Genomic DNA, 18,774 nt, shown 5'->3' with positions numbered 1-18,774 from the left:
TTTTTCCCCAGCAATACTTACATATTTTCAGGCTGCTGAATGTCAAGGGGAGGTAGGCTGGACCAAGTCCATGCAGGGGGCTCCACTGCAGGTACCAACAACCCGTAGCCCTTCCTAGGGGGACCTGAGCGAATACGGCTCAGCGAAGACTCCTCTCTGTTTCCCATTAATAGCAATATTCACAGAACATTCTGTCCAATGCAGAGAGCTCTGCAGGGGTCACAGCTGAGTCCACGCGCAGGGGTCGGGGGTCTCTCCCTGGCGAGGGTTTACAGATATAAAACACCAGGACTGGGTTGCTCCCTGCTCCCCAGCTGGTGGCCTTGTACAGGGAACTCGGGGGCTCTCCCTGGCGAGGGTGTACAGATATGAAACAGTAGTGTCCCAGAAACTTCCAGGATCCACGAAAAAGGGAGAAGGAGATTGCTGCTGGGGCCTTCTACCCCCACCCACCCCCCTCCCCTACCCCCAGCATTTATGGTAGTCCGCTCCATGTCTGTGTGCTGCACAATCTCACAAAGCTTGGATTGGATTACCCATCCATAAAAGGAACATTTATAATTGAAACCTTTCCACGGACCAGCAGATTACCTTTGAAGGCTGCAGGGGCCACGACACGGAGCAGAGTCACGCTCCCCCTCACTACAGCGGCATCAGCGAACTACTTCTTTGCGTAGCGGGAAACGCTCGCAGCTAGGGGCTACTTGCGGCAAGCAGGGAGATTGGACCACATTGCCCACAAGACATCTGGGCTAGGAGACACCCTCCCGCCACGCCCTCCACAGGGGGTTAAAGCCAGCCTCCTCATCCCGCATCGCGGGACGCGTCCGGGACGAGCCGGGCGAAGCCCGGCCAAAAGGCGGGCCGTCTGTGGCCGTCCGAGGCGGGGAACAACCTTTACTACGCAACTTTTAGCACGCAGTGCTATTACAAAGCAGACTTTAAAACGAAAACCATTACAACGCATTACACTGGGGGACGCTCTAGGATAGGGAATAGTTTTAATTTACTATCCAACACCTTCCCTAGTGTCCACGGGGACTGGTGTTGGAATAGTAAATTAAACTATTCACTATCCAGCACCCCCCAGTGTAATGTGTTGTAATGGAATGCGTTTTAAAACTTGCGTTGTTACAGCATGCGTGGTAAAAGCATGCGTTGTAACAGCGTACATCCGTCCGAGGCAGGCCAAGGCTGGGCTGGGCCACGTCCCTTTTGTCCATTTTGCAGTCCTGGACAAATATCCTAAGATATATGCCTTTTCATTGATGCCATCACTTACTATTTTAATAACAGCAGGATTCACGCTTACTGTTGCGACCTAATTGTGTTTTTAGCCTGTTGCCTTTTGCTGTGCTGGTGTTTGTGTTAGATAATATATCTCAGTAAAGCATGGCTTCTTGCATTACTAAAGGCAGGAGGTCTTTAGTGGGAGGGTCAGTTAGAGGGACCTTGGATAATTTTATTACTAGGGCTGCCTCGGTTTTGGAAAAGGAAATTGCTATCACTGAGCGGCGCCTGTCTGCTGAGCTTCTTCATAAAAAGCGTTTGTCTTCTGAGCTCCCCAATAATAAACGATTGTCTTTGGGCTCTATTCAGCAAGCCACTTCACCTCGAGCAGATTGTCTCGATAATGAGTATATAGGTGATAACAGTATCCCTTTACTTTTACAGAACATATCACCATCAATTAGGTCACTTAGTAACTCTATTATTGATGACACAAACCTAGCCTCACTATTGGAAGTCAGCCCAGGGAACAGTATACCAATAGAACCGCTCTCCCAAACGCCAACACTGCGGCCCCATAATATAAAAACAGCCCCAGGCCCCTCAATAAAAAAAAGAAAGCGGGGGGGGGGGGACTAGTCACAATGGCAAACGCGCCAAAAAATCCAAAACCTCACTGAGCCCCTCAAAGGACCATAGCATAACCATAAAGAAAACTCATCCGGATGTTCATGCACCTATTGATTTGCTAACCAAGGACCTACTGGGGAGTATCGAGCTTTTGATCAGATCTCTCCTATTACCACTCATTGAGAGGGTGGAAAGAGTAGCTGACCAATTGGGGTCCCTTGAAAAAACTATCGTAATTAATACTGACTTAGTTAAAGAACTGTCTTCTCTTGGTGTACAACATCCTACCTGTGTTATTCCAACAGAACCAAATATAATTACAGAGGTAAATCCAACTAAGACAGCAAGTAATAGGGACCCACTGACCGTAGCCAATGTTAACAGCTTGGCACCCCAGCTAAGGGATAAAGTTGAGATAGACCACAGGGGGAAGGGGTAGGAGGGCAACCACTCAAATCAAATAGCACTCAGGCCAACACTGCCATTACACATGCCCCAGGTAAGCCCTCAAGGGGATCCCGCCAGCAAATAGATCTACCCCCAGAGGCGGCCCGTACGTGGTAGTACTTACTGGTGCCCCAGAATTGGGGGACAGGAAAATAGAAGGCTACCATGACCTCAAAAATAAAGTTGTACATTGGTTAAAACACAATAGGTCACTTCCCCCTAACATCAACTGGGAAATCCTTCATGTACGACGTCTTGGCTGGGTGGGTCACAGACCTAAGGACATCCAGGGAGACATAATTATTATCAACTTTAGGGACCGCAGGGCAACCACACATATCGTTGATTGGTATGCGGAGAGAGATAGGTGTGGAATTACGGCATATGACTTAAGCTACTTTTATCCCCGGGCTTTGTTGACAAACCCTCTAAAGCCACAGACACTGTATATGTGTAACACAGAAGGTCCTAGCTTTAACATCCCTACCTACAATCGATATGCTGCCTTTTCTGGCCTGGATGGAGTGGACTGACTGCCCATTTCGACTCTTAGTGGCCATTTTGCTAGGTGTCACTGGGAACAGACGAGGGTTGCAAATGGTGGATTGATAAGGGGTTATACTATCCTAACAAACCCCAGTACATGTCAAGTGAGTACTGAGGTGCAAATGGCACTTATACCCCTTTTGGATGTAGCAAATGAGGCAGCAGATCCAACTCCAATTTTGAAAAAGGGTCCCGAGGTGAAGGCGCCAGATGGGCAAGGCATGGGGAGGCCGGACACTCAGGTGGGAAGTGAAATGGCTCTAGGCCCGGGGGCTGTGAGTGATCTTCTTCCAGGACCAAGCTCTGGTCATGGGGCTGGTAACTATGGTGCTTCTATGGCGGGATTGCATGCAGATAGCCATGGGCACATCTTAAACAACTTAACTCTGATTTCCTGGAATATCGCGGGGATGTTTAAAAACTTCTGCGATCCTGATTGGTCAAGACTCATAAACTCATGCGATATTTGTCTGTAACAAGAAACATGGGCCCTAGAAACTCCATATAGAGTTGGCTACAGGACTTTTAACATAGAGGTTGTACCTTCAGTCAGAGGCAGACCATCCGGAGGGCTAACTATATGGGTAAAAGTATCACTGGAAATTACCATCACCCAACTAGTTATTGATTCAGTCGATATACTAGGGTTGAGAGTAAAAACGAAAGATGGGAGGTGTTTATTTCTATTTAATGTTTACAACCGTCCAGGCAGTTCCCCGAAATAGTCCGCGACCTTAGAAAAATTAGATTTTTTCTTAGTTAACCAGGACGAGTTACCAAGCATGATAATAGGTGGGGACTTGAATTGTAATTTTGAGCCAATTATTGGATTCAAAGATGTTTTTAGTGATGAGGATATGGCAAATAAGATACCATCCCTGAGCTACACTGAAACAGTGCGCTGCACCACTCTAGCACTTCAAATACTGAGGTTGACTGTTACGTTTGGGCTAAGGGCCTGTATTGGCCGCCTCCCATCCGACTCTCCCAAAGCTGCAACCTTTGTCAAAAACAATGACAAAAGCAGGATTGACTATATTCTAGTATCACTGGACGCCTGGCCCCACAGGGTAGATCTGGAGATTATGCCTCGGATTGAAAGCGATCACCGCCCTCTCAAAGTATCAATAAACCATAGTTTGTTGTTTAGTGATGACTTGGAGAAGGAGCGCTGTTCCTTGGCTATTGGTACTAATGATTTACCACTAGTAAGTAACAACAGACAGTTCTTAAAATGGGCTCATTTACTAGACAACAGGGAATTATTAGTGGGCATCTACAAGTTGTTTGCTCATACTTTTGCCAGTATTAGAAGTAAATTGGCAGATGGTAATGATTTTATGGATCTACACAAGGTTTTTTTAGTTCCTTACTGCCCCTTGTGTCTAAAATGCCCCAAAAAATGATCCAAAGGAAATTAAGTGCAGTTGGTACCCATCCCTGGTATAATAAAGATTGTCGCATAAGCAAGACACTGTTGGTAGAGGCAATCAAAAGCAAAAGCCCTGAAACTATTAGGGCATCAAGGAAGAACTATAAGAAAACCCAGGCGATAGCAAGAGCTACTTGGGACGAGGATTGCTGGGGAAATATGCTACTCGCTGCAAAAGCCAAGGATAACCGAGGATTTTGGAGACTAGTAGCCAATGGGAATTATGTAGGTAGATTGGCCCAGGACGTGTTCATTGATGAATAGACCTGGGTCAAACACTTTACTCACCTATATGAAATCCCTGATACCATTGAGGTGAATGCATTAGTTTATTCCTGGTACTCAAATAGCGCTGAGAACCTAATGTTCTCCCTAGAGGAAACAGAGCTAGCCATCAATTTAGTTAAAAATGATAAAGCACCAGGCCCAGATAAAATTCCCGGCGATCTGTATAAACATGAGATCCAAGTCTGGGCACCATATATATAAATCGGCTTTTTAATATTATAGCAAATGGGGCAGCCTTACCTGATAGTTGGAGGGGTGCGGAGATAATTTTAATTTTCAAAAAGGGCAATAGAAATGATCCATCTAACTATCGTCCGATTAGTTTAATGGACATGTTACAGAAACTATTTGCAAGGCATATTTTAATGCGTATGAATTCCTGGATGGTTGATAATGCCGTCCTCACAAAGTTTCAGGCTGGGTTCAGGTGCAACATTAGCACAATTGACCAAGTTTTTAGATTTTGTTGTCTTTATTGGAAATACGTTTTATTAAAGAAAGGGCATATTTATGTTGCCATTGTTGACCTTAGGGCAGCGTTCGATTTATTTTTACGTGATCGTTTATGGAATTGTCTGCTTACGCTGGGGCTGCCGGGTTGTCTACTCCACCAGATCATAAGACTGCATGATAACAACTATGCCAGAGTACGTTGGGGCCAAAATGGGGAATTATCAAAACCTGTACCCATTAAGCGGGGAGTAGGCCAAGGATGCGTGTTGGTCCCCACGCTCTTTTCACTATTTGTCAACGATATGCCAGACTATTTGGATGAATGTAACAATGATTCACCAAAGTTGAATGGCATAAGGGTACCCGCACTCTTATTCGCGGACGATACTATCCTGATCTCGCAGACGCCCAAAGGTCTTCAAACCCTTTTAAACAGATTCAAACTTTATTGCAATGAGAAAGGGCTTGAGATAAATGCGAAAAAAACGAAATGCATGGCCCTAAATCCTCATAAATTGTTCCAGGGGAATTTCTTCTTGAACAAACATAAACTAGAACTTGTGTCCAACTTCACTTATTTGGGAGTTTCCCTGGACACAAAAAATTCATGGATTACCCAAACTGAAAAAAGCAAAACCATTTTAACACAGAATATCCTACCAATTTTAAAGAAACATGGGGCGAGTCTTAACAAATCAATATCCCCAGCATTAGAAGTTTTTAAACACAAGGCCCAGTCTGCAGCTCTTTACGGGGCTGAAATCTGGGGTCTGAAAGCTGGGAATCTATTTGTAAAGAGCGAAAACAATTTTTATAGAAGTATCTTAAGACTACCAAAACGTACCCCACTTTTACCATTACAGTTAGATCTAAGTGCAAAACGTACAGATCATTTTGCGCTTTTACGCCCACTCTCTTACTGGGTGAGACTTTGGTGTACTGTAGAACTCAGTGACTATAGAGATGGCCTCCTTGAAATAATGAGGCTGGACCATTATAATTCGAACCCTTGGTTGAAACACGTCCAAACCTGGCTATGCAGAATTGGGTTGTCACACTTTTGGAAGGAGCCACAATGTCTTTTATATAGCTGTAAAAAACTGGTTAAAAATACATTCTGGGCATACATAGCACAAAACCTCCCAAATAGCCATTCAGGGGGCTCCATCACAAGGAATTTCTTGGTTTTTAAGGACTTACCACACTTCGAGAATTTCCTTGATGAGGTCCAACCTTCACTTGCAAAAAGTCTCTACTTGAAATTGAGATATGGAATACTTAAAACTAATGCAATGACTGTTAGCTGGTCGTCTACGTTGATGCCTCAAAAAAACACAAGATGTTTGTGTTGTACGGCCAGCTCAAAAGAGGATGATATCCATATCCTATTTTTTTGTAGTGCGTATCTATTGGCAAGGAAAAAATGGATTAGGTCACTATGTATTGCAATTGGTTTTCGTTCCTATGTTGAAGCATACAGGAATATTAAAACTGATTCTAGACAAATGGTTGTTTTCTGCGTAGGCAGATTTCTAATGTCGGTATGCTATACTTGCAAAAAAATGGGACTTGACTTATAATTGGCTAATTCTGTGTATATATGTTGATGATGGTTATTTTTTTTCTTTTTATTAGTAAATGCTTCGAGTAATCAAATGCATTGGACTTGTGCAATTGTTTTTTAACTACTGTTTATATATGCCTTTTGAATTAATTTATGGTTTTTAATGTACTCCTGTAAAACCCAATCCAGCATCATGTAAATTGTCCTTTTTGCAATGTGAAAAGTATTTGGTTTTATGTATCTTTTATGGCCGTAATGTGCCGAAATAAAGATTTAATAATAATAATAATAATAATTAAACAATTATCCTTGCTTAATGAGAATGTGTTATGATGTCCAATAAATGTAACTGAGAGGCTTCCCTGTAATAGCTATGATATATGTATGAGGTCCTTTTCCTCATTTTGTTTTCTAAGGGAAATTTCACACACAAGCTTCTTTCAGCACCTTTTTTCTCTTCTCTGCCTCTGGAGCGACCATATGTAAATAATGTGAATTACACTGTCAAGTTGCACATAAATACAAAAAAATCAAATGCATTGATTTCTATGTGTGTGATAAGTACTGATATCATTTAATTTTATCTTCCATATTGTTGAAAGTAATACCTTACACCCTACCTCTTGGTTGAGGAGTCTGGCTTGTACATATACAATTCAGGATACATTAATTTGTTAAATCTTGTCCTTCCTGTTGGCCTCTCTGCTTGGACCATTGTTGTTGTGTATCAGGTTTAGACATGAGCCCTTATTATGAGTGGCACAGAGATTGATTTTATATTTATTGCATCTGAAAAAATCAGACTTCTTAGAATTCGAATTTATCTGGTGCAGTAAATACCATCCAATTCCAAGATTTTGAGGAATAGCATGAGGATCTTTGGGCTTCTTGCACCAAATTCTGCATGTTCTGGTTAATAGGTGTAACTTTCCACCGATGATTATTGGCAGATTTTTACCTGCTAATATATGTACTACAAAACTTCTCCATATTGCCTCCCTACACCCATGTTGTTTTCCTCCACCAGGGCCCTCCTTGTTTCTTTCCCTCAGCCGCGCCTTCTGTGCTGCTTCCGCCTTCCTCCTGCCCTCCCAGTGCTGCTTTAGTTTCCCCCTCCTCACCTCCCACATGTTGCTTACGCCTCCCTCAGCCCTTACCGTGTTGCTTCCACATTCCACCTACCTCCACTGTGTTGCTTCTGCAGCCACCAGCTCTCTACAAAAGGACACGGCCAGCCAGTTCAAAGTTTTTTTAAAAAAACCTTTCACCATGCTGCCCAGCCAATAGTTCACAAAGGCGAGACCTACTGGCTTTGCCAATGCTTGCTTTTAAACTGTGCTAAGGCCTATTGACCACAATGCCCGGTCGCCTATGCTGACATTTCTTATCGAGCTTGCCATGGCAGGGCGTAGCTGTAAGAGGTCACGTTCTACAGTACTGAAGTCAATTGCAGCAGAACGGCATGGGGTAAGCGTACTACCCCACTATGCGCCACGCCCTGTTTCTCATTTCACGTTCATGTCCAGATCCACCTTAATACCCACACCTACAGCTGTCCCCTTTAAGTTTACCTCCCCTGTTCAGATTGTACAATATTCAAACTCAGACATTATCAGTATCTCGGTTATACCTTTTGAGGCACAACAGAGGTGTTTACATCTCAACTGGGTTTAGAATCTGTGTGCGGACTCTACATTAAATCAGTTTTTTCCCCCCAGACACAGTGCTGGAACATAGAGTGATTGTGCCGCTTCCTGGTTCCGGCAGCTACTTTTGAGCCTGACCTGGGATGCAGCCGACCCAGGGAGATAATCTTCTGAATTTGTCATATGTAATTTTCTGACACAGAGAAACAGTTCAGCAGCTTATGTACATTCCGTTGCCTGCCGCGGCCTGCAGTCAGCGCAAGGGCGGTTTCTTATTTTCACTTCTAGCTGGGCACAAAGGCCAGATTGAAAGGGCCCTCCTGCCTTCTCTCTTTCAGCATCACCATAGCTGGGAGCCATGTGAAGCCTAACACCTAGATGCGAGTGCAATGAAAGGAATCAAAGACACAATGCAACAGAAGGAAACAAAGGCGCACAGTTTATCACTTTACAAGTATTTTAGGAAAACTATGACCTGGAGGCAGGCTTTTCTCTGTGTTCAACACCCCCCTCACGTAAGAGGTGTGCGAGCATTGTAATTACGAATGCAAGTTCCAGCACTGTCCCGACTGAAACATTTTTAGAGGTAAACCCTGGAAAAAAGGCTGTTGGTGGGGGATACAATTCCTGTTTTTGCAGCTCGGGAAGGGAGAGAAGAGAACCTATGCTTTTATCAAATGATCCTTAATGAAGTCCTGCAGCATAATCGGACAGTATCAAAGTAAAGGATAATTTTGAACAAGTAAAATATTGTGACATGTTTGAAGAATCGCTCTTGTTGATTGGCAAGGCAGAGCAGGCCGGAAGTTAGAGAGATGCCTACGGCTGAAACGTAGAGATGGCCTCTTAATGGAGCTTCCTTTTTGCCAAATGCGATAAGCAGCACCTGTTTCTAATTATTCCCAAAAAGGGTTTCATAAAAAAGAGAAAACACGCAGCCTGGCCCCAACTAGTGATAAGACATAAGCTGCCCTATTAATAACAGACATTGGCATAGCCAATAGGTTTCGCCTTTGGCCAGTGCTTGAAATGGAGAAATAGAACTGCAGGGATTCTGTACCAGAGTACCTGCTTGTTTCTGAGAAGTGCCGGTTCTCGCCAATTAAAAGTGTTACGTTTTTCTTGAGAAGTGCAGGTACTCTGCCTCTCAAAATAAAAAAGTGCCGGTACTCAGTACCGGCCCATTTAAACCACTGCCTTGGGGACATAGAAGTATTTAGCCAAGCAGCACATTATCCTGGGTGCTACAGCACCTACTGTTATATCATGTGAAAAGCAACGTGCATTGTACTGTGCCTATAGAGTTTGCATCCATGTGCCTATAAGAAAGCTGTATATGAAAGTACCCGCTCAGCAGTCAGATAAACTGTCAAGCGGCATGAGTTTCCTGACTCAAATGGCTAAAATAAAACATGCACTAACAGTGTAAGTATAATAAAAAGGGAAAATATGACTGCCAGTACCGGGATCCGTACTGTTAAGCACTGCAGCACTCTTACCCTAAACATTCACCCCTGCGCCATCTAGGCAGAGTAAGCTGATGATTTACGTACATCGTGATAGCAGTCTTTGTTAATGAATTTGCATATATTCAAATGAAACTAGGTAAGAAAGCATCTAAAGACAATATATATATATATATATATATATATATATATATATATATATATATATATATATATATATATATATATCCAACACACCGTCACCTTCCTCACGCTCTGGACCAACTCCAGCCAGGAAAAAAGCCAACAGACACGGACCATTTGAAGTGCTCCAATTTTAATTAAGGTGCAGAAAAAGCCTCATGACGTTTCGGCTCGCAAGGTATATATTACCTACAGGCAGTCGTTAGTAGGTAGATATAGTTAGGACCTAGTTTCCATAGGAACTCCACAACATTCTATTTGGAATAACTTTGGCGCTGGTGGACGAATCTTCGCGAAATTCTCCAAGAGAATGGCCTGCTCCGCTCCTTCCCTGAAAGTTTGGGGGTGATTCGTCAAGTGGGGGCCGAGAAAAATGGGGTCCCAAAACGTGTTTTCCCCATGCAATTTTCCATAGGATCTTTAGCCAGGGCTACAGCCCGAATGGCTGAACGGAATTACACCAAATTTGGCAAAAAGGTAGAGTTTGGTTCGCAGATTGTGCTTTTTGTTAAATAGTGTAAATCTGTTAAGTAGTTCCTGAGAAAATCAAAAGTACTGTAGAACCGAGGCACAAGAAAGTAGTGAAACAAACTTGCAAAACACGAAAAGGGGGCAGGGTAGAAACACCCTGACCCCCTAGGCCTGCTCAGGGGATCCCACAAGGACCCCCAAGGCCCCAAAAATATATTTTGTTTAGTTTTTTTAAATCGTGGGGTACGAAGTACCGTACTGTGTACGGTACTCTGTACCTTCCAGAGCACAAGCTTCATGGTCATTGGCTTTCAACTGTCTGTCAACACTCCAAACCAGGAAGTGTTGGCAGTCTTCTTGTGCCTCGGCACAAGAAAGCAGTGAAACAAATGTATTTTTTTTTTTAAATCGTGGGGTACGAAGTACCGTACTCCGTACTGTACTCCGTACTGTACTCCGTACTGTACTCTGTACTGTTCTCTGTACTGTACCTTCCCGTGCGCATACTGGAGGTTCCTGGTGGGCTATTTGGCCCCCAGGGACCTCCATTAGGCAAGGGGAATTAGTTCCCCCTCTGCAAACGCGCCAGGGGGCTGCGTTGCAGAGAGGTGTAAAAAGGGGCGTGGCCTCATTACACGTCTCTGCAATGCAGCCCCCTGGCACATACTGGAGGTTCCTGGTGGGCTAGTTGGCCCCCAGGGACCACCAGTATACAAAGGGAATTAGTTCCCCCTTTGCAAACGTGCCAGGGGGCTGCGTTGTAGAGAGGTGTAAAAAGGGGCATGGCCTCATTACACCTCTCTTCAATGCAGCCTCCTGGCGCATACTGGAGGTTCCTGGTGGGCTAGTTGGCCCCCAGGGACCTCCAGTATGCAGGGGAATTAGTTCCTCCTCTGCAAACACGCCAGGGGGCTGCGTTTCAGAGAGGTGTAATGAGGCCACGCCCCTTTTTACACCTCTCTGCAACACAGCTCCCTGGCGCATACTGGAGGTTCCTGGTGGGCTAGTTGGACCCCAAGGACCCCCAGTATGCAAGGGGACTTAATCCCCCAACTTAGAACATGCTACAGGGCGCGTTTGAACAGTGGTGAAGGTAGAGGGTGGGGCTTGAGGTGATGTGAGTGCAAACATGCCCTTTGGCGTGTTTTAAGTTGGGAAATTAATTCCTCTCCAATCCAGAGGTCCCCTAGGGGGCAACTGGTCCAACAGGTATCTCCAGTAAGCGCCACAGAGCTGTGTTGCAGAGTGTTGTAAAAAGGGGGCGTTCCCTCTGAACACCTCTCTGCAACACAGCTGCCTAGTGCATACTGGAGGTACCTGGTGGGCTAGTTGGCTCACAAGGGACCTCAGGATTGAAGAGGAATTAATTTCCCAATCTAAACGCCCCACAGGGCGTGCGCGTTTGCACACATGTTACCTCAGGCCCCTCCCCCTACCTTCACTATTGAGCAAAATATTCCTGTAAAATCAACCAAACTACGAATTCCGATTTACTCACCATCACAAGAAACGTCAGTGCGCATCTTTGAGCGCACTACTGATCCTGAAAAGTAATTCTAACCATACTTACAGTAACTTGAATTTCCTTCCATAGGCTAACATTGACTGGTTTCACTTGGAAATTCTTCTAAGTGTGGAGTTTTGGAACTTTAAAAAACTCCTCAAAAATCAGCCGAACTACGAATTCCGATTTACTCACCTGTTATCAGGAGAGACCTCAGTGCTGCATCCTTAAGCCCACTACTGATCCTGAAAAGTAATTCTAACCATACTTACAGTAACTTGAATTTCCTTCCATTGACTAGTTTCACTTGGAAATTCTTCCAAGTGTGGAGTTTTGGAACTTTAAAAAATTCCTCAAAAATCAGCCGAACTACGAATTCCGATTTACTCACCTGTTATCAGGACAGACCTCAGTGCTGCATCTTTCAGACAATATTAAAAAAATATATTAATTAATAAAAAAATTATGTTTGAATTTAGTTTTTTTATTATTTTACATTAAGATTATGAAATATAACTTAAAAAAATATATATATATTTATAATAAAAATGTAGTAAATCAGTATCAAAACAAATAAATATAACAATTAATACATTCAAAAATTGTCATTTACAAAACCTTCGAAATTCACTGAAAAAACCAAAGGTTTCAGGCCTGATATAGTTAGGAATTAGCATTTAACCCTTTAACCGTGGCGGAAATTCAGCCGCGGTGCGGGTGATTTATGGCGTGGGCGTGGTTCGGATGGCCCCCGGCCGCCCTCCGCACATGCCCACCGTGACGTCGGGTGGCCGTCCAACACACGCAAGGGGTTAAAAAACCTTTGAAATTCACTGAAAACACAATAGGTTTCAGGCCTGATATAGTTAGGAATTAGCATTTAAAAAACCTTTGAAATTCACTGAAAAACATAGGTTTCAGGCCTGATATAGTTAGGAATTAGCATTTAAAAAACCTTAGAAATTCACTGAAAAAACTGTAGGTTTTAGGGGTGTTATAGTTAGCTGGACATTTCACTCGTACAAAACCATTGAAATTCCTCCGATATAGTTAGTTGTACTAACTATATCTCGCGTGCCCGCAATCCACTGCTGATGATGCCACATATTACATCATTCATGACATGGTCAGTGACATCACTGATGACATCTCAAATGAGGTTTGACAGCATTGGCTACCGTAGCAGCAGATGGGAAGAAAGGTATGCAACCGCAGTGTGCCCTGCTGACTAAATGCATCTGGCTGGAAAACCAACACATGACGGTGTCATTGCGGCCCTATCCGTTGACCTCGCACATTGACATTAATTAAATAATGTCATTTTTAAGGCATCAAAGTACCAGTTACATTACACCAGTATTTTTTTATTTAAAGGCACAGGGTGATTCAGTAATTTGCCCAGTATCACAGGATGTTGAAACAACGCCCCAAGAATCAAATTTGGTTCCCTAGTCCCTAAATTGGAAGCTCGGGCCATTATGCCCCATCCTCTCCCAGCACTGGAAGCCTCCGGATGAAACAGACCTATTGGCAGCAGCAGCTGTCCATGTCCCGAGGGCAAAAGTAATGGCCTTTTGAGTGTGAAAATACTGCCAAGATGCTGATGTGGAGCACGACGGAGCAACTCTGGATAGGTGGAGGCAATTATAAGCTGAGATTTGCAACAGGGTTAACTCTGCATAGCAGAAATAGTAGAGTACATTCCTGGAATGAAAGGAGGTAAGCAAGGGGATTGGGGCAGGTTACCTAAGGTAGATGGTTTTCCCTAATTATTCTAACGTGCAGCACCACGGAGAGGAGTAAAGGCATATATCAAAAACATTGAACAGTGGAAAGAACAAGCAATGCCCTTCCTTGTAAAACCCAGCATGGCAGTCACCAACATCAATGATAATCTCAGCTCGAATAATACAATTGTTTAGAAGATGCATATGTATATTACGAAATTACACCAAAGTCAGCCACCTCACCTAACCAAAAAGCGTTTATCTCCCAGTGCGTACAAAATGAATATGACTTTGTTTAATGCAACTAGTGTTCATGTAAAGCGCTAAGATACCTACTTTGCTGTTAACTAATGTACATTAAAGCAAGCAGCGACTTCGGAGGGGTAGTGGTGAAGGTGAGCAAGCAGTGTTGTCGGAGGGGTGAGATGGCACGGGGAAAGTGAGTGACAGGTGAAGCTGAAGCCAATCGGACATAAAGCAGATGCATGCTAGGCCAGCAGCACAATGTTGGCTAGTGTTGCATTTAATAACAAGCTACAACGTGAGCCGGGCTAATATAATTTTTTTAGAAGTTGCGGATAAGGATTACAAAATTAAGTCAAAGTCGGCAACATCACTTAACAAATACAAGTAATCTCCATGTGCGTACAAAATAAATATGAACTTGTGTAATGCGATTGGTGTTTACATAAAGCACTTAATTACCTACTTCACGCTTTACCAATGTACATTAAAACAAGCAGCGACCTCCAAGGGGTGGTTGGGGGGACAAGCAGTTTTGTGTGAGGGGTTAGGGGGCGAGTGGGACGGCATGGGGAAAATAAGTGACAGGTGAAGCTGAAGCCAATCAGAAACACAAAACAAGATAAGCACAAAGCACGTTGTTGTGGGAAATTGAGCAGTGGCAAGCCACCTGAAAGAAAAAGAGTGCTCACAGAGTACAATAAGTAACTGTAAGAGTAAGCGCACATGTAACAGGGGCAGTCCGCATGGGAGGTTACAAAAGATTAAAAGGAGGGACAATTAAGCATATTGACCAAACAAGATCAAGCATTTAGGAAGGGCAGTAACAGGCAATAATGAAAAAGATGGGAGGTTCTTGAACTCCACATTGTAGATACAACATGTCTCGAAGACAGTTCATGCATTGCCTAGGCGAGAACTGAAAAGGGAGGCTTGCTCGCATATAAACATGCATGAATAAATGTTGCTGAAGGAGAGCGATGCCCTGGAAAGGTTGGGACATAAAACCTTTTCTACTCTCCAACCTTGGAGAGACCCTGAGGCAGAGCTACAAGGGAATATGGGTTTGATATATAAAGGACCGTTCGATTTCAAAAGAAATATGTAACTAATATCGTTGCTAACAGCACCACCATGGTTGAAACAGCTACGTACAAATGACAACAAAGTAGTTTTCTCTAAGCCCAAAGGCTTGACTTAGGGCTTGATTTTTATCTTGGCAGATGGGTTACTTCGTCACAACGGTGATGGATAGCAAGTTCGCCGAAATATAAAACCCATAAGATATAATGAGATTTATATTTCAGTGGAAGGGATATCTGTTACCTTTGTGACTTAGTAACCCATCTGCCTAGATCTAAATCAGGCCCTTAGAGTTTGGCTGACTGGTATTCTGTCACAAATGTGGTGATATCCTGCCCAGAGGTGACTCCTCCATTGGTGCAGAGGAGTGTTGCCCCGCTTAAATACCAACAAAGCAGCAGAGATGAAATATAAAATGGTAATTTATTACCATTTTAATTTTCATACACCTGTCCCAAACGGAGTGTCAGGAAAGGACGGGGCCTGCTGAGTGGCACCAGCAGCAGGGAGGAGGGTGGGCTGTCTGTGCACTGTTTAAAATTCATGAGGCGAAAGAAGAGGTCTGGAGCCGAGGATGTCGTGTTGGTGTTTTATTTTTTAATATTATTATTTGTGCCAGCCGCCACTGATCCTGTCTTCCTTATTATAAGTATTATACGTGCAATGGAATATAATGCACTTGTAATAAGACAGGCATGATATCTGTCCCATTTGCAATGCAGTACCGGTATGCCAAGCTCCAAATTAGGTCCTAAGTATAGGATTAGGAGCAGATTCCCGGGGAAATAGGGGGGGGGGGCTGATGTTTGGAAAGTGTATGGTATCAGAATATCATGGCCTAAATATTATCTGTAAAAATATATCGACTCAAATATTGTTTACAAAAATATCAGCAGGTTGGTGTTAGTAAAAGAAACTTCAGATTTTCCACAGCTAGGATGAGTAGAAAATCATTATTTTAATATAGACACGGAGGCTGATATTATGCATATCTCTTTAATTGCCAACTCACAGTAGCAACTACAAAACAATTAAAAGAACTTAGAATAGTAATCCTAGCAGCAGCTAGAATCCAAGGTAAACCTCCACCCAATAAATGGGCTTTAGAAGCCATAGCACCCCTAGCAGAATAAGCTCCACACTTAGACAGATCTATCCCCACTCTACTCATAATTACTTTGACCCAGCGAGCCAAAGTAGGAGAGGACACAGCCTTATGTGGGCTTCTAAACGAAATTATCAGCTGGGAATCTGCCCGGCATCTCAAACATTCTGTTCTCCTTTCATATTCACGCAAACATCTCACCACACACAATTTCCTACATTCATCTAAAGTGGGATAAAATATAGATCAAGACATCGTTTTAGTTCTCTTAGTGATATAGAAACACATTTCTTCTGGAACAAACCTACGCCTTGAAATTTCTAGGGCCCTTACATGTGAAACCCTTCTAAAAGAAACCAGGCATAGCAACATAACCAATTTCAAAGAAAGTTCCCTTAGGTCCAAGAATTCATTTTCGCTCCAACTCATTAATTCTTTCAGAACAAGATCCACATCCCATTGAGATTAATATTTTGCTCCTGGTGGTGTCCTAATTCTTACGCTTCTCAACAGTCTCCTAAACACAGCATGTTGCCCTACGGGTAAGCTGTCTATCAAGTCATGACCTGCCAATCTTAACAGAATTGTAGGATTTTTTCTCAAGGAAAACTTTGGTCAGATAATTCACTACTTCCAAGAGAGGTGCTGATACTGGATCCATACTCCTCAAAGCACACCAACAAACCCATCTTCTCCAGGCCAACCTGTACGCCTTTTAAGTCCCTGGAGCCAATGACTCTTTAATGAGTTTCGAAGCTTCCAATGATAAGCCTGACACTTGCCAGGCTCTCCTGAAACCAACCAAGCCATCAACCTTAAATGTGCGTGAAGAACCAAGTCGTGAAAATCCCCCGATACATTTGTCAACAACTCTGGGGAAGTACCGGGTCGGCAATAAACATTTCCATAATGTCTGGATACCAAACTTGGTAAGTCCAAAACAGGGCTATTAACACTATCTCTGCCTTCTCCCTTTTCACCTTCAATGAGACTCTTTGAATCAAGGCAAAAGGAGGGAATGCGTAACATCAAGACCTGCCACAGACTTGCAGAAAGGCATCAACTGCCTCCGCCGCTGGGTCCGGCCTCCAACTGTAGAATCTGGGAATCTGAGCATTCACTCTGTTTGCAAAGAGGTCCACTACCAGAGCACCCCATTTCTTCAATTTGAACACTTCCCTGTTCAGTCTCCAGTCGCTGAAATCTTTCAGCTGCCTTGAATTCCAATCTGCTATGGTATTGCTTATCCCTGGTAAGTACTGAGCTTGCAAAAGACACACAATTGATGGACGGAATGCAGAACAAATCAAAACATTCACCCCCAGTCAATAAATCTGGGTTAAATCCATCATTCTTTTGCTCACCTTGGCATCCCAGTTTAGACCTGGCCATATGCAAATCGGTCTTGACCCTGTGCCTCATGGGAACAGTCCAACCCAAACTGCCAAGCAGGTCGTCCCTGGACCGGAAAGAAGCATCCTAGGACCAGTTTCGGGGTGTCACCCCTCTTCAGCCAGGATAGCTTGATTGCAGTGGCACAGTGAGCCCAGGACCCACGTCTGGGCATACCTGGCGCACTTAGGGTGAGAAAGCAAAACACACACAATTGATGGACGGAATGCAGAACAAATCAAAACATTCACCCCCAGTCAAGAGATCGGAGTTAAATCGATCATTCTTTTGCTCACCATGCCGACTCAGTTTAGGCCTGAGCTTGAATCATAATGTTTCTGCTCAGGCAGAAATGCCAAAACTTCTTTGCCAAATTTGCCAAAGCTTTCGAACGAGGGCCCCCCAATTTGCTCACATATCTTACTTCCAAAATGTTGTCCATCCTCTAGAGCAGTGTTTCCCAAACTGTGGTCCGCGGACCCCCAGGGGTCCGTGACACATTCCCAGGGGGTCCGCAAGAGGCAGTTTTAAAAGCACTCCAAAGTTCCTGGTCTAATTAGAAGTTTTAGAGCAACAATAAAAGTGTCAAAATAAAGCCAGTGATTAATGCACCTGCTGGAGAGATGAGAGTTTTGTCCAGTTGCAGCTTTGAGTTATCTAATGTAGCACAGAACAGAGGGTGCAAAGAATGTGTACCATGCATTTTAAAAAAGCAGTGTTTAATGTGCATTGGTCAGTGGGTTGCTGCTTTTGTCACAGATTTTTTTGTTACTCTGCAATTCATAAGTGACAATCGTAATCTAGCACAGTGACCTTTAAACTGTCATCAAAGAGCTGCTTGCAACAGGAACAGTCCTCGACATCGTGGTCCGAGCTCAAACACCATACACAGCATTCGTGGGGGTCGGTAATTGACATGGTCTTGCCACATTCGCCGCAGGCTTTAAATCCCGTCTTCTTCGACGACATCTCGAAGAAAAAGTAATAAAGACACAATTACGAAGAAATAGTAACAAAGTTACTGGAAGCTACTACACGATCCCTGAAAACCGTTAGCGTCGACGACGCGGAAAAAAGGGAACTGATGTCATCACGCCGGCGTGGGCCTGTTATAGGCGCCGGTGACGTCAGCGAGGTCGCGTGCGATGCCGTGCCTCTGTGACGTCCGGATCCACGTCGGCGCGAAGCTACAAAAGAATTTCCGAATGTTGCTGACGCAAGGGGGATATTCACAAGGTGAGGAATCCACACGGCAGATGTATCTATCAGAAAAGGTTTATATGGGTGGAAATACATTTTTATTTTTTAAAGTCAATGCTAACCACTGGCTGATGTTCTGAATCCCAAGTTTGTGCTTCTCCGGA

At 43.7% G+C, this 18,774-nt stretch overlaps 1 long non-coding RNA gene across 2 annotated transcripts in view; it reads right to left on the bottom strand.

Moving 5' to 3' along the window:
• The window catches only part of LOC144799412 (uncharacterized), a 256,377-nt gene that overhangs the window by 43,508 nt on the left and 194,095 nt on the right, over positions 1–18,774 (bottom strand). The window contains exon 4 of one of the 2 annotated variants that reach the window (XR_013603809.1): positions 18,266–18,379. The exons of the other annotated variant lie outside the window; for it this stretch is intronic. This is a non-coding gene — a long non-coding RNA (uncharacterized LOC144799412). Of the gene's footprint in view, positions 1–18,265; positions 18,380–18,774 lie in introns of those variants that run through there. 2 annotated transcript variants of the gene reach the window in all.

Source organism: Lissotriton helveticus, chromosome 12 (assembly GCF_964261635.1).
Source record: "Lissotriton helveticus chromosome 12, aLisHel1.1, whole genome shotgun sequence".
NCBI lineage: Eukaryota > Metazoa > Chordata > Amphibia > Caudata > Salamandridae > Lissotriton > Lissotriton helveticus.
Note: the sequence above shows the minus strand (reverse complement) of the source record. Positions and strands in the feature narration are given on the sequence as shown.